The sequence below is a fragment of the Gallus gallus genome, chromosome 2, assembly GCF_016699485.2.
Source record: "Gallus gallus isolate bGalGal1 chromosome 2, bGalGal1.mat.broiler.GRCg7b, whole genome shotgun sequence".
Taxonomy (NCBI): Eukaryota; Metazoa; Chordata; class Aves; order Galliformes; family Phasianidae; genus Gallus; species Gallus gallus.
The window spans coordinates 45,485,461-45,497,954 of NC_052533.1; positions in this window are offsets into that span (position 1 = coordinate 45,485,461).

The following is a 12,494-nucleotide window of genomic DNA, read 5'->3' on the forward strand; positions in this document are numbered from 1 at the left end:
TACTCATCATAGCCACTGATGTTGTATTTTCATTAATTTTTCTATTAACTTTCTCCATCAATGTGATTAAAGATTCATTAATCTGAAGCAAAGAGTAGAACAACCTGCCGTCACCCTGCATGCTAGAGATCACATCAAAACCATCCTGCATATAACATTAGGCAAGAACTGCTTCAGCCTTTTAAAAAAAAAACGAGATATCTCTGAAAAGAGATATGTTAGCAAAGGATTAGCTGTTCAAATGGTCAAGTCAAACAAGTCATAATCAGGGCTATCTTTACACCGCCTCTTCATCTCACTTCTGCCATCTGTGATTTCATAGTTCTTTAGATGGCGGTTTAACTTAATACCAATTATCTACTTATTTAATTTAGCCGTGTAATTGGCAGACATTTCCAACTTGGATAATTTTTACATGCTGTGTATTTAATGTGGTTGAAGGTTGGTGGGTTTTTTTTTGTTTGTTTGTTTTTACTCCTTGTTACAATGAGTATTCCTGACTCATATCTCTTTCTGGCTGCTATAATCAATATTGCTTTTAAAAGTTTGAGAAGTACTGCTTCTAGCAACCTGTAAAGAATGGGAAAATGATGGAAACTGAAGTCAGAATGCTTTTAGATATTGTATTCATGTGTATTTAGTGGCTGTAAATTTTAGGAACCCATTATTGATTCTAGTTTCACCAGTATTGCTATACAAACAGCAGTCATGCCTTTCTCCTCAATATAAGACAATCTTCTTAGTAAACTGCTACTGACCATCCTCCTCTTTAAGCCACTCTAACCCAAGGGAATACAGCATTATCAGGCAATATTCTTGAAAAATAAATATATAAATTCTAGTCTTGCTATTCAATTTTGGGATCAGCTCATGTTTAGACTTTCTCAAAATCTTCCCCACTCTCTGCCAAGCTAATTTCAGTACTTTGAGGGAAGTTGATTAAGGGTTGGATGTGCTTTGTGTGAGGTCTTTCTGGTGGAACTCATTGAGCATACAGGAATTTGGGCAGGGATGCTAAACTTGGTTCAAAAGGCTGCAACCAATAATGGTAATGTTAATACTAACAGCATTCTCCTGTATGAACTTACAGACAGCACAGAGCACAAACTGGTACTACATGGTCAGAAACTGATCAGTGAATGAGCCGTGGGGTGCCTGGGATGCCACTGAAACACATGAGAATACTGATTTCAGTCACTGTATGACTGTTCTTCCTGAAAACACAAACTTCTAGGTCCTGTGGTTGGTACCAGCCCTTTTGAAACAATTTAACAGATCATGATTCTAGTGAAGACTAACTATAACTTATTATGAGGCAAAATCAGCCAAACTGATAGATCAGTAGGCAGAAATAACTCAGACAAAAGCGAGATATATGTACATAGTTGCATATTCTGCAAATTACCTCTAGTTTCACCCTTCTAAAAGCTCATGTCTGTGATCCAGGTCTCTGGCAAAACTTCACTTATTGTTTGTCAGCAATAATATGGCAGTAAGAGACTGTTTTATACAGATAAATAAGTGAGACTTCTGCATGGCCTTTGTTCCTCTTTCTTGATAGAGGCTATGTATGATTGTGGTCCAACAACGTGGAGGTGACAGGTCCTGCATGAGAAAATTTTTGAGTGGGCCTGATATTTAGACATGAGGAGTTATGACATTTTGAAGACAGACCTGTCTGGAAATCAAATAAACCAGGTCACACAAAATAGCTTCAGCACCAGCAAAAAACTTGTGCTGTGTGAATCTCAGATACTTGATAGGCTGTTATAACCAGTAGTTGTAAGCCAACGTTGACTGAGATTATATTCTCATCAGCTTGTTGGATATTTTTAAAATGTTAGTCTTGTGAGATCCTCTGCATAAATACTTATTAATAAATTACTTACATGAATAGTGAGGTCCAGGTTTGGATTTCTGTACATATATTTTCAACTTTTTGAGAAAAGCATGAGCCACATTTGCTGGGAGTGCTCAGCTACGAGTTGTACAGACTACTTGAGGTAGTGAAGCACAGCAGACTTGGAGGAATGGTGAATAGATTTATCTAAGTTGGTGTTATACTACTTACAGTGATGGAGAACAATTGTCTAGAAACTCTTAATTTCACTATAACCGAGTGCCAGAAGGAAAGATATGCTGACTAGCTCTGATGAAGTGGAAATGCCAGAAAACTTGGTTTTTTACATACCCATTTACAGTTTTACTTCATCTGAAGTCTGTGGGTATATTTGGCACGCAAGCAGAGCACTTCATAGCAATGTGCTGTTAAACTGGAAAGAATGGTTTAAGGCATAGCATCAAGGAGATGAGATGCAAACAAAACTGTTTACAGCTCTGAGGAAACAACTAACACTTGGATGATGAAAAGTGAAAGCACAGATTTTAAAAGGAAATATTGCAGTCAATAGAGATATTGGTTCCCCTGGAGACAAATCGGTAGGAGTTATCCGTATTACCCTTCAGAGATGATGTCTTCTTAGTCTTTCTTGAGGAAAATGCACTATCTGAAAATAAGATGTCCAACTGTGACTCTTTTAACAAGACTATTCTCTAGAAATGTGCTGTCTAAATTCTGGCTGGACCATTTAAGTCTTGCTGCTTGTTTTTCTTTAATTTATTCTAACTGCATAAACACTATGTGGTACAGACAGCTGCACTGGAATTTAACATGCAGCCGTGAAGGGAAAGAGTCCATCTAGAGGAGCAGAGGCAGGAAGGGCGCTCAGACCATTGCTGGAGATGCATCAATAAGGGATGAGGTGTGGGGTGAAGCCTGAAAGCTAATGCTGGCTAGAAATGGCTTCCCCATCTGATTTAAGAGCTTTGAAGTTAGCATCCAATTGTTAGCATGCATAACTTTATTTGGATTGATTGCTTTTCTACGTGGAGCTGCAAATGAAAAAATGCTGGGACCTGACATTGCTGTGTTCTAACAGACAGTGATAGAAGACCTTGAAAATGCTGCATCTTTCACGTCCATAAACTCACTTCTACTCCCCCATGCTCAACTCCCCACCCCCCCCTTTGGGGTTTTAGCAATCAGATGCCTAAACTAACTTGTAATTTGTAAGTGCAGCATAAATTACCTATTTCACACAAGGAACACAGAAGGGCTCATGAATTCACAAAGATTATTTTTGTAATTTCCTCAATTGAAAGCAAATTGATGAAATGGTTTGCCCAACTCATTAATTAAGTGAACTGACCCCTGAAGGTTAATGTAGAGCTTCTGAAAGTGTCAGACCAATGAAAAAGGGAAGACAGTATGAGAGCAGCTATGACATGTGCAACAAATTACTGCCTTGGTGCAGAGACAGCTGTGGGATGGGATTCAGACTTCTGTTTTTCCAGCACTTCCTGAATTCCAAAATAGTTTGTGCTCCAAATCATACCCCTGGTGATAGTAAGCAGCTCCTTTCACCTATTCTCAAAAGAGCCACAGGCCTGCAAACTGAGGAGTGATGTTCATTACAGGGCAATGCATCATTCAGTGGGAAAAAGGAAAAAAGAGAGCAAACCACATGTAAAATAGTGGCTATTAACTACATGTGGTTAACGGGTCAACTGTGGCCTACAATGAGTCTTTCTCCTCTCAGATATATCATTTTTACAGTGGTGCGGTTCTACTGTTTGCATATACTTGAATGATTCTTCTGAATAAGAGGAGTAGCAAGCCAGTGCCGCTAGTATCATTTGACACGTGTGTATTTCATGATGTGCCCAACAAAATAACTTTTTCCTACATAGTAATTATTTCATGCAACTTGAAGTTGTCTGACTCATCTAGCCCAAGGTAGTGATCACCTGCCATTCACGTGAGAAGCTCTTAAGCAGAGAAGACGCCATCCACTTGTTTCGCTAGTCCTGTAGTCCCTAAAATACTTCTCTGTTTTCCATATCGCAGAACAAAGAGTCGAGGAAGAGCTATCTGCTGCGATACAGCACGTGCTTAAATAGTTGTTGGCTCAATCCAGTTCGCAGAGAGAAGGGGGTAGTGTGGGAGCAGGGACAAGCAGCCAGGAGAAGGGAGGTGGTAATATCTCCGGCTGTTTGAAGAATTTCCGCCATCAAGCATGTAACTGAGGTCTGCAGATAGGCTTTGTAAAGTGCACTTCATGTTGATTTCTGTTTCACTTAGGCTGATGTTCAATGTCGACAACAAGCTGTTCTGTAGTAGCTCTTGTTATTTTCCCAGACAGCACCCTTAGGACTGTGTAAATGGCAGCAACAGGAAAAAAAATATTGAGAACATCATTATTCTCTAAGTGAGTTTCTGTTGTTGTTACAGAACATGGAGAGACTGGAGCGCTGGGACTCATAAAAGTGTCTTTGATTATTAGCTCTTACAATTTAATCTTTTTTTGTTATGTTGGGAAAGAGCTGGGATCCTGAATGAAACATGCACTTAAGTTGATGGTATTTCCTCGAGTTTATGGAACATATGCTACAACATGATGAACTGATATAATATGTTTATCTTGAGTGCTCAAAAGATGGAAATCCTCACTTATTCCACTCTTAAATAAATAAAATTAAAGTTAGTTTACAACCAAATTTAATTCCTAACGTTCATGGTTAGAAAAAACTTTGAGGGGAAGACATTTCTTTATTTTTTTAAACTTCAAGCCATTGAGAAAATGATCTTCTTTTTTCTTTACAAAATTTAGAAATATACTAGTATCCTCTTCCATGCAAAATCCAAATGTAGAATGTACCTTTTCAATGAGTCAGCCTGCCTGTATTTCCAGATGTCCCAGCTACAGTCTAAGATAGCTTGTGATGATGTACTTATTGGCCAGTATTACTGGTAGTGTGAATGTAATTGAGTTCAAAATTGCTTTTCCTGCTTGCGAAGGATTTAGGTAACATAATGCTGAGCAAGACACCAAATTTGTTCTTGCAAGCAGATGGAGTGAATTCTGTTCGGTGGGACTGGACCTGCTCTTGGGCACCCCATGCTGTCCATAACACCTCAAAGCATCAGATGACATCCAGGTTCTAACTAAAGATTCAGAGAGTACAACATTAGCCATAACTGGGCTGCAACTTTCTGTAACTTCACTCCTGATCAGCAGCATCCTACTGTTCTTCAGTCTAGTGGGAGAGGTATATAGTTGAGTTGCATCACCTTGCATGTTTGGTTTCCAAGGCTTAGTGCTAAAGTTAGCCTATTGGATGTTAATAAGAAACAGGTTTCTCACTTTCTAAGAATTACCTAGGTCTTTTTTAATGCAGTGTACTGAAAATGCATCATGACTTTCTCCTGTGCCTCTTGCATGTCTTAGAGCATCTTGTATCTGATTATATATATATATATATATATATATATAAGCAAAGCTTTTTACAGCTTTTACCAAAGCTGTAAAAGAACTATATCCTCAAGTATGTGAAGCAGTTATACAGCCTGAGCCTTGTCAGGTTGGACAGATGCTCTTAGGGCCTATCACCACAAGGAGCTTTGGGAAGGCAAATTTTTCACTTCACAGTATCCCTATCCAAATGAGACTCTGGGTGTGCTGCTGTCCCTCTGATGGGCCTGTGCATAGAAACAGGCCCAGATCTAGAGGCATGCTATTATAGGCTAGTAGTATGATCTTGCAGCTCATATTTTGCATAAAGTGGTTCTGCATGAGAAATTTTTTCTTGCAGCTTATTTAAATTATACCGAATCATTCTTAAAATGAAAGCTACTGATCACTATTTGAAGACATACTACATGGTACTTGGAGTCTATGAAGGGATTTTCTTCCTCTCCTTGTTTGTTGTTGTTTAGGTTTTCTTCAAGCTAGATGTAGCTACAAAAAACCATGTGGACAGGGTAATTTACCCATGTGCTTAGTCCTTGTTTACTACTTTTTTCCTCATCAGGAAGACAGAAGATCTTACCAACAATTCTTGTCTCATTATCAGCACTTTTGTTTTGCATTTACCACAATTACAACATTATGATTTCCTACTGCACTCCAGAAAATAATAAAAAAAATAGGTAGTCTGTTGCAAGTTTGGGAAGGCTGAGCTCTTTCTCTCACTACTGTCTGGCAGCCCAAGCTCTTCTTGTAATGATGCTTTACTGCTATCAAGGAAACCTGTGTCTTGTCATTTCATTGTTCTGCTGTGTAATGAAAGATGGTTAACTGTTTTCTGTTTCAAGGGGCAATATCCTTTCCACCTTTTCTGTTTGCTTTTCAAAGACTGAGTGTTGTGGTTTAATCCTGCAGGTAGCTGAGCACAGTCCTTTGCTCATTCTCTGCCCCCCCCCCCCCCCAATCCCAGTGGGACTGGGGTGAGAATTGGAGGAAAAAAAACCAAAGTAGAACTCACAGGTTGAGATAAAATATTTACTAAGATAGAGAAAAGGAAAAGGATAATAACTATGACATATGCATATATATGTATATAACAAATGATGCACAAGGGATTGCTCACTGTGCCCCAACATATGCCTAGCTAGCCCCCTCAGCAGCTGGAGAGAGATGAACGCTCACTCCTTTCAAAGCTCCTTCTGCATGATGCCATACAGTGTGGAATATCCCTTTGGACAACAGCTGTCCTAATTCTGTTCCCTCCCAGCTCCTTGGGCCCTTCTCTGAGAGTGGCCTTGGCTCTATACAATGCTGCTTAGCAGCAACTACAAATATTAGTGTGTTATCAACATTGTTTTCTGTCCTAGAACCAAAACATAACGTCATATCAGACACTCTGAAGAAAGCAAATCCATCCCAGCTGAAACTCAGACACTGAGTTTCATCTGTTTTCACTATGATATATCAAGGTGGTAACTGCAGCTCAGGAAGATACGAACACTGAGGAAAGAGGGAAGTCTCCTTCATGGCTGTCACTGTCTGCAACATTGTAAATGTCACTTTCAGTTTTACCCAAGCTGTAATTTTGGTGTTTTGTCATGCAGTTATTCCCGGGCAGGAAATCTTTTTTCCCAGATAATTATATTGTGATTGGTAGTGAGAGAGGAATGGCTTTCTTTGCTGATCAGCAAATAAGGGTAAGAATGCAATCATTGCTAAACAAGACCCAAAACCTTCCCTTTCACGTGGTTTGATGGTGCTGTTTCTGTTCCCACCACAGAACTCCTATATTTGACCTCACTGAATGTTTTTGTTTTTTTTAACCTGGTGGCTGATTTACTGACACAGCAATTAAATAATTACCGAGAGAATCAATCTAGTGTACTGCAGCAGAAACAGAATTTAATGTCATTTTTTTTCATTAAGCAAGACTGATTATGTAGTTAAATATTAGAGTAAAGCAATCCATGTAGGACTGAGGCTAGGGCACTTTCATGGCAAGTGCTCTGGTGCCTCGGTGAATGGATTTAAAACATTTAAGTGAATGTAAACAAACAAACATCAACCTGAGAACATCTTCATTCTGCCAAGGAGGAAGAGAACAATTCAACTTGGGAGGTAGAGAAGGCTTCCTGCAAGCAAGCCTCCTTGGCCACCTAAAAACTTGTGCCACGCATGGGCTCTGTACCCAGGATGGAATTTCACAAACAATGATAAATCCTTACCAAGAACAGTGCCCCAGAAGGCACACAAAATATGAGGGTCAGCAATGATGGCATTCTTGAAAATAAAAGTTTTAAAGGGATCCAGTTATACCTGTGTAAGTTTTGTACATGATTTAATTAAACTAGGTTTCATCTCTGAATCAATGTTTGGAGGACTCTGACTCCATGTGTGATGGTGGGAATCTAGGAAGACCAGGTGGCCAGAATAGAGATTTTACTCTTCCCATACTGGGAAAATTATAGGAAGGTTAAACTATGATTACCCCATACCAAGGAAAATTCTGAAAGATATTCCTCCCACTGGAAGGCTAGAGTAAGTCTGCAACAGCCTCATGAGGCTGAACCTGTACGAGTCGATGGGGTTGGACAACATGTATCCCAGAGTCCTGAAAGAACTGGCTGTTGTGATTGCCAAATCATTCTCTACTATATTTGAAAAGTTGTGGCTAACAGGTGGAGTCCCTGGTGATTGGAAAAAGGGAAACGTCACTCCCATTTTTAAAAAAGGGAGAAAGGAAGACTCTGAGAACTACTGGCTGATGAGACTCTCACCTGTGGCTGGGAAGACCAGGGAACAACTCCTTCTGGAAGAGATGTTAAGGCATGTAGAATCATAGAATCAAAAGGTTGGAAAGGACCTACAAGATCATCTAGTTCAACCATCCTTCCATTACCATTACATGTAAGATGAGGAGCTGATCCAAGATAGCCAGCATGGCTTCACCAAGAGCGGATCATGCCTGACCATTCTGGTGGCCTTCTATGATGGCCAGGTTGGATGGGGCCCTGGCCAACAGCCTGATCTATGGTTAGCAGCCCTGCTGATGGCAGAGGAGTTGGAACTAGATGGTCTTTCAGGTCCCTTTGAATGTAAGCCATTCTATGATACTGCCACTTGGAGCACAGTAAAAGAAACATTTTAAATATGTATGCACACAAGAATGGAATCAAACTATCCTGTATTTTCTGGCAGTCTCCATGCTTGTCAGATGTCTGCATCTCCATGGAAGTACCCTGAGATTCAGAGGCAGCTCTATGCATTCTTCATTATTCAGGACTTCTTTACCTCATTAAATTGTTTGCTGTACGGTAAACACCACCAAAAGGCTGACCTACAGACATGTAGGGGTCAGAAGCTTTGCATGATAAGACGGTCAGGAGACCCAAGCACTCGGACTCTTCAAGCCTCTGGCCAATACTCTGTGCCAGAGCAAAAGTTTTCTTCCTATTTTCAGCGTAATGTTGTTATACACTATTTTATAACCATGAATAAAAGCCCTAAATGTCAAAGTTTTATGTCGTCACTAAGTTCAGATTTTTGTAAGATGACTTTGGAATCCAGACATAGAAGTATTTAATCACCTTTTCCTTCCTGTTGAAGCGCGATCCTGTTTTGAAGACAAAGGATTCAGCATCTCACCTTCTACTAAAAATAGTAGTACTGATCACCACTCATGAGACCTCTTTGGCTATTAAAGTAGGCACCCACTTCTGTTTTGGATGGTGGAATACAGTGTTTCTGTGTACAGTAATCAATGCTGAAGTAGTGTTCTTTGCAGTGTCACTTCTGAGAATCCCACGACTGCTACAACAACTCCAAATTCTGTGCTGGTCTCTTAGGTAATCATCGTCTCCTTTGTATCGTGTGCTGGGTTACTTATTAATTAGAAAAAAAAAATGCTATTTCTTATAAGCAAGAGGCTTCTGTCATTAGCATCGTATAGCTGTCATTGGGCATTTGGTCCCAGATTAATTTATAAGCTGAAGCAGGAGCTGTCTCATGAGCAAATTTAGGTTTTCGTCCTGTCATCATGAAAAATCTAAAACATTTTCAGGAAGGTCCCACTTTGAGCTGGCCTTTAATCCCTTGTGCTGCCAGGAGATTGGTTTACAATATGCTCAAATAATAGCTCATTCACTCTTTCAGGCCCTAATACTACACAATTGGAATGCAGGTTCTGCTTGCTCTTTTCCATCTATGGATACCTTAAGCTGAACCTTACTATGTCTTTTGCCTTCTGTGCTGTTTTTCTGCCACCTTTGGTCTCCTGTTTTTTTCAGGTTGCAACCTGTTGTGAATCTACCTCAGCTTGCTTCCTCCCAATTTCCAGGCTGTTTAGATGTCTCCTATTTACATCTGCCCCATTTTCTGTATGGTTCTACCTTTCCATGGCAAAATCTACCAGCCTGCTCTGTTCCAAGTTCATGTACAGTTATGACACCAGCAATATGTTTTGCTCAGAACCAGAATTAAGTCAAAGTATTGAGTCAGTGTATCTGAGAAAGGTGGGTTTTGTTCCTCAGCCATCTGACCATGCTTGTACCTTCCTGTCTCCCAGGAAATTCAAGTGGAAAGATGTTCAGCTGCAGCAGGAAATCACCTGCCTTGTGTAAGATAGAAATTATTATGCTAGGATTAAAACTACTGTACTACCTGTTTGAAATGCACACCAGTGTGTTTTGCACGCAGCTCATATTCTTTGACGTGATCTCAGTTTATCTTTTTCTTGCAATATTGTCTTCAGACACTGGGTTTCCTTTGCATCACTTGGCATTAATAACTCTGCAGCTCTGAATAATTTTATTACTTATTACTATGTATTAATGCTAATGAATTATGTAATTTCTATGCCATTATTTGTAATTGTTTTTCATTAAAATTGAGACACAGTGTGTTGGTACTTGAAAAATAGCCTTCTGCTTCTTACAACTTGAACTGTATTTTATTTCTGTGTATTTAGATCTTAAACTTTCCTTGATTTATATGGTTCATCTGATGGTACATTTCTATATCCCTGAGAAACCAAGAACCCTTTCATTTGGAAAATTTACAGATTATGAAACATTTCAGATGTTGTCCAGATTTCCCCAATGCATTTCCATCAACTCCAGTGATGAAGAAATGCAGTAATTCTCAGAAATAGTTTTTGAAGTCATTCACTAGATGTATTTAGAGAAGTATGCTAGAGTTGCTGTGCAAGTGTCTTGTAGGCACCTTGAAGGCAAGGAAATTATCAGATAAGATCTTATAGGATTCATCTATATATTTAAAAACCTTAGAATTAAAGAAGTTCTTTCATCTCAGGACTGTCCTTTGTTATTCTGTTCAGATGCCCAGTTTTTTTGCTTGCGGTATATAATGGAATATACTAATAGCTTTTTGCTTATTCAGAAAATAGAGTCTTAAGTCAAACATCAGTTATCTGGCACTTCTTGTCATGTATGACCCTTCTTATAGTGTGAACACATTTGGTTTATGGTCTGCATTTATCACAAAAGGCCTTTATTTTGCATTTACAATGGTATGAAGAAAGGGAGTGAATCTATGTGCATATAAAATGACTTAATAACTACAGTCATACTAGTCTGAAACAATAAGGATACATTATTTTTGGTGGGGGGTAGGAAGAAATAAATTCCTCTGCCACTGTAATAGCTTTCTTGATTTGTTTTGTTGTTGCTTAGTGTCCTTCATAACTATATCATTCGAACAATATTGCTAGTAAGAAATCAGCATGCTCAGACAATTACCAAAATAGGACAATCCTGTAGGATTTGTTGTGTTGGTAGTCATAAATAGAATGAAACGCTATCCGTAAATGCAAGAAAACACTGCCATGAAAAGCCTGGCTACTTATGTTTCCATGCAATTTCAGTTGATAATGCCACCTCAATAGGTATTAGACTTCAGAATGAGTAAAGTAATTTGGGCGAGGGAGATGAAGCCAATAGAATTTAGTAGGTTATAAGGTTATGTAGGACTCGCAAAGTTTGTCTGGCAAGGTCTATTGTCATATGGAGTATAATCCAATGCAGAAGGGGTTTCCTTAAAAGAATTTAAATGATCTTCTTCAATTTGACAGATCTTTTATTTAAGAAGTTTAATCACTTCCTAGACAGTCAGGCCTCCATAAATGCATTCCTACCTGTGATCCTAGAAAGCAATGAGTTTGGGTTTAGGACAGATATCTTTTATTCTAGATGATTGCAGCACAGCTTTAAACAGTAGGTTTATTCCCATATCCAAAGCAGTAAGATAGCATTAGGTACTGGGACAGGGATCTGGAACATGAGTTTTGAACTGCCTCTTAGCTGCCTTTTCCTCCAGCTAGGGTCTGCAAGGGCCTCTGCCCTAGAACTTGGCATTTGCAGCATCAAACTTCCCTCCAAACTTGCAACTTACCATGCTATACATCCTAATTCCTGACCCTTTCAAATTCACCTGAACTTGCTGTGTGCCTCCTTGATGTTTCTACCAGGATACTTATCTCCGAGGAAGTATCAGTCAGTTTCAACTATCCTCCTGTAGTTCTTGAGAACTACAAGGTTTTTTTTTTTATTATTATTAAAGCTAATGTTGTACTCCTGAGCACAGAGCTGAAAACAAAGTTATGAAAGAAATTTAAAAAAAATATCTAATATTCTGCATCTCAATATTCTGTGACAACAAATAGATTTTCTTCTTGGCAATGCCAGCATCCTAATTTTTTTTATTATTATTATTATTTGAGAGTCTGAGGAAATAATTAACCACGTAAGTTGGTCTTCTATTAGTTCTCTTAGCTACCATCTGGGTGAAACTCCCCAGAAGTCAACCCTAAACCAACTGAACATTTAGTATCTTTGCCTAATGAGAGCGGAAACCTGAACTCTCACTTCTCCTTTTTCAAGACAACTCACTTTCTGTTTCCTTTACAAATCTGTTTACGTATCTTCTTCCTTGTGCTTTCATCCAACAGAAGTATAGTTGTATTGACTTTATGTTGTGATTGATTATGATGGCTTGCCTCTTCTCTCCCTCATTTCTTCAGGAGTAGGATTTTCTTGTTTATTTGTCTCGGTTAATCAGTCTCTTTCTCCATATGTTGATACAATAGATACGTTTTAATTTTTTACATGTTTAAATGATTGGTGAAGATTTTCAACAGGTTTGTTAAGAGTTCAGGAAATGAGCTGACGCATC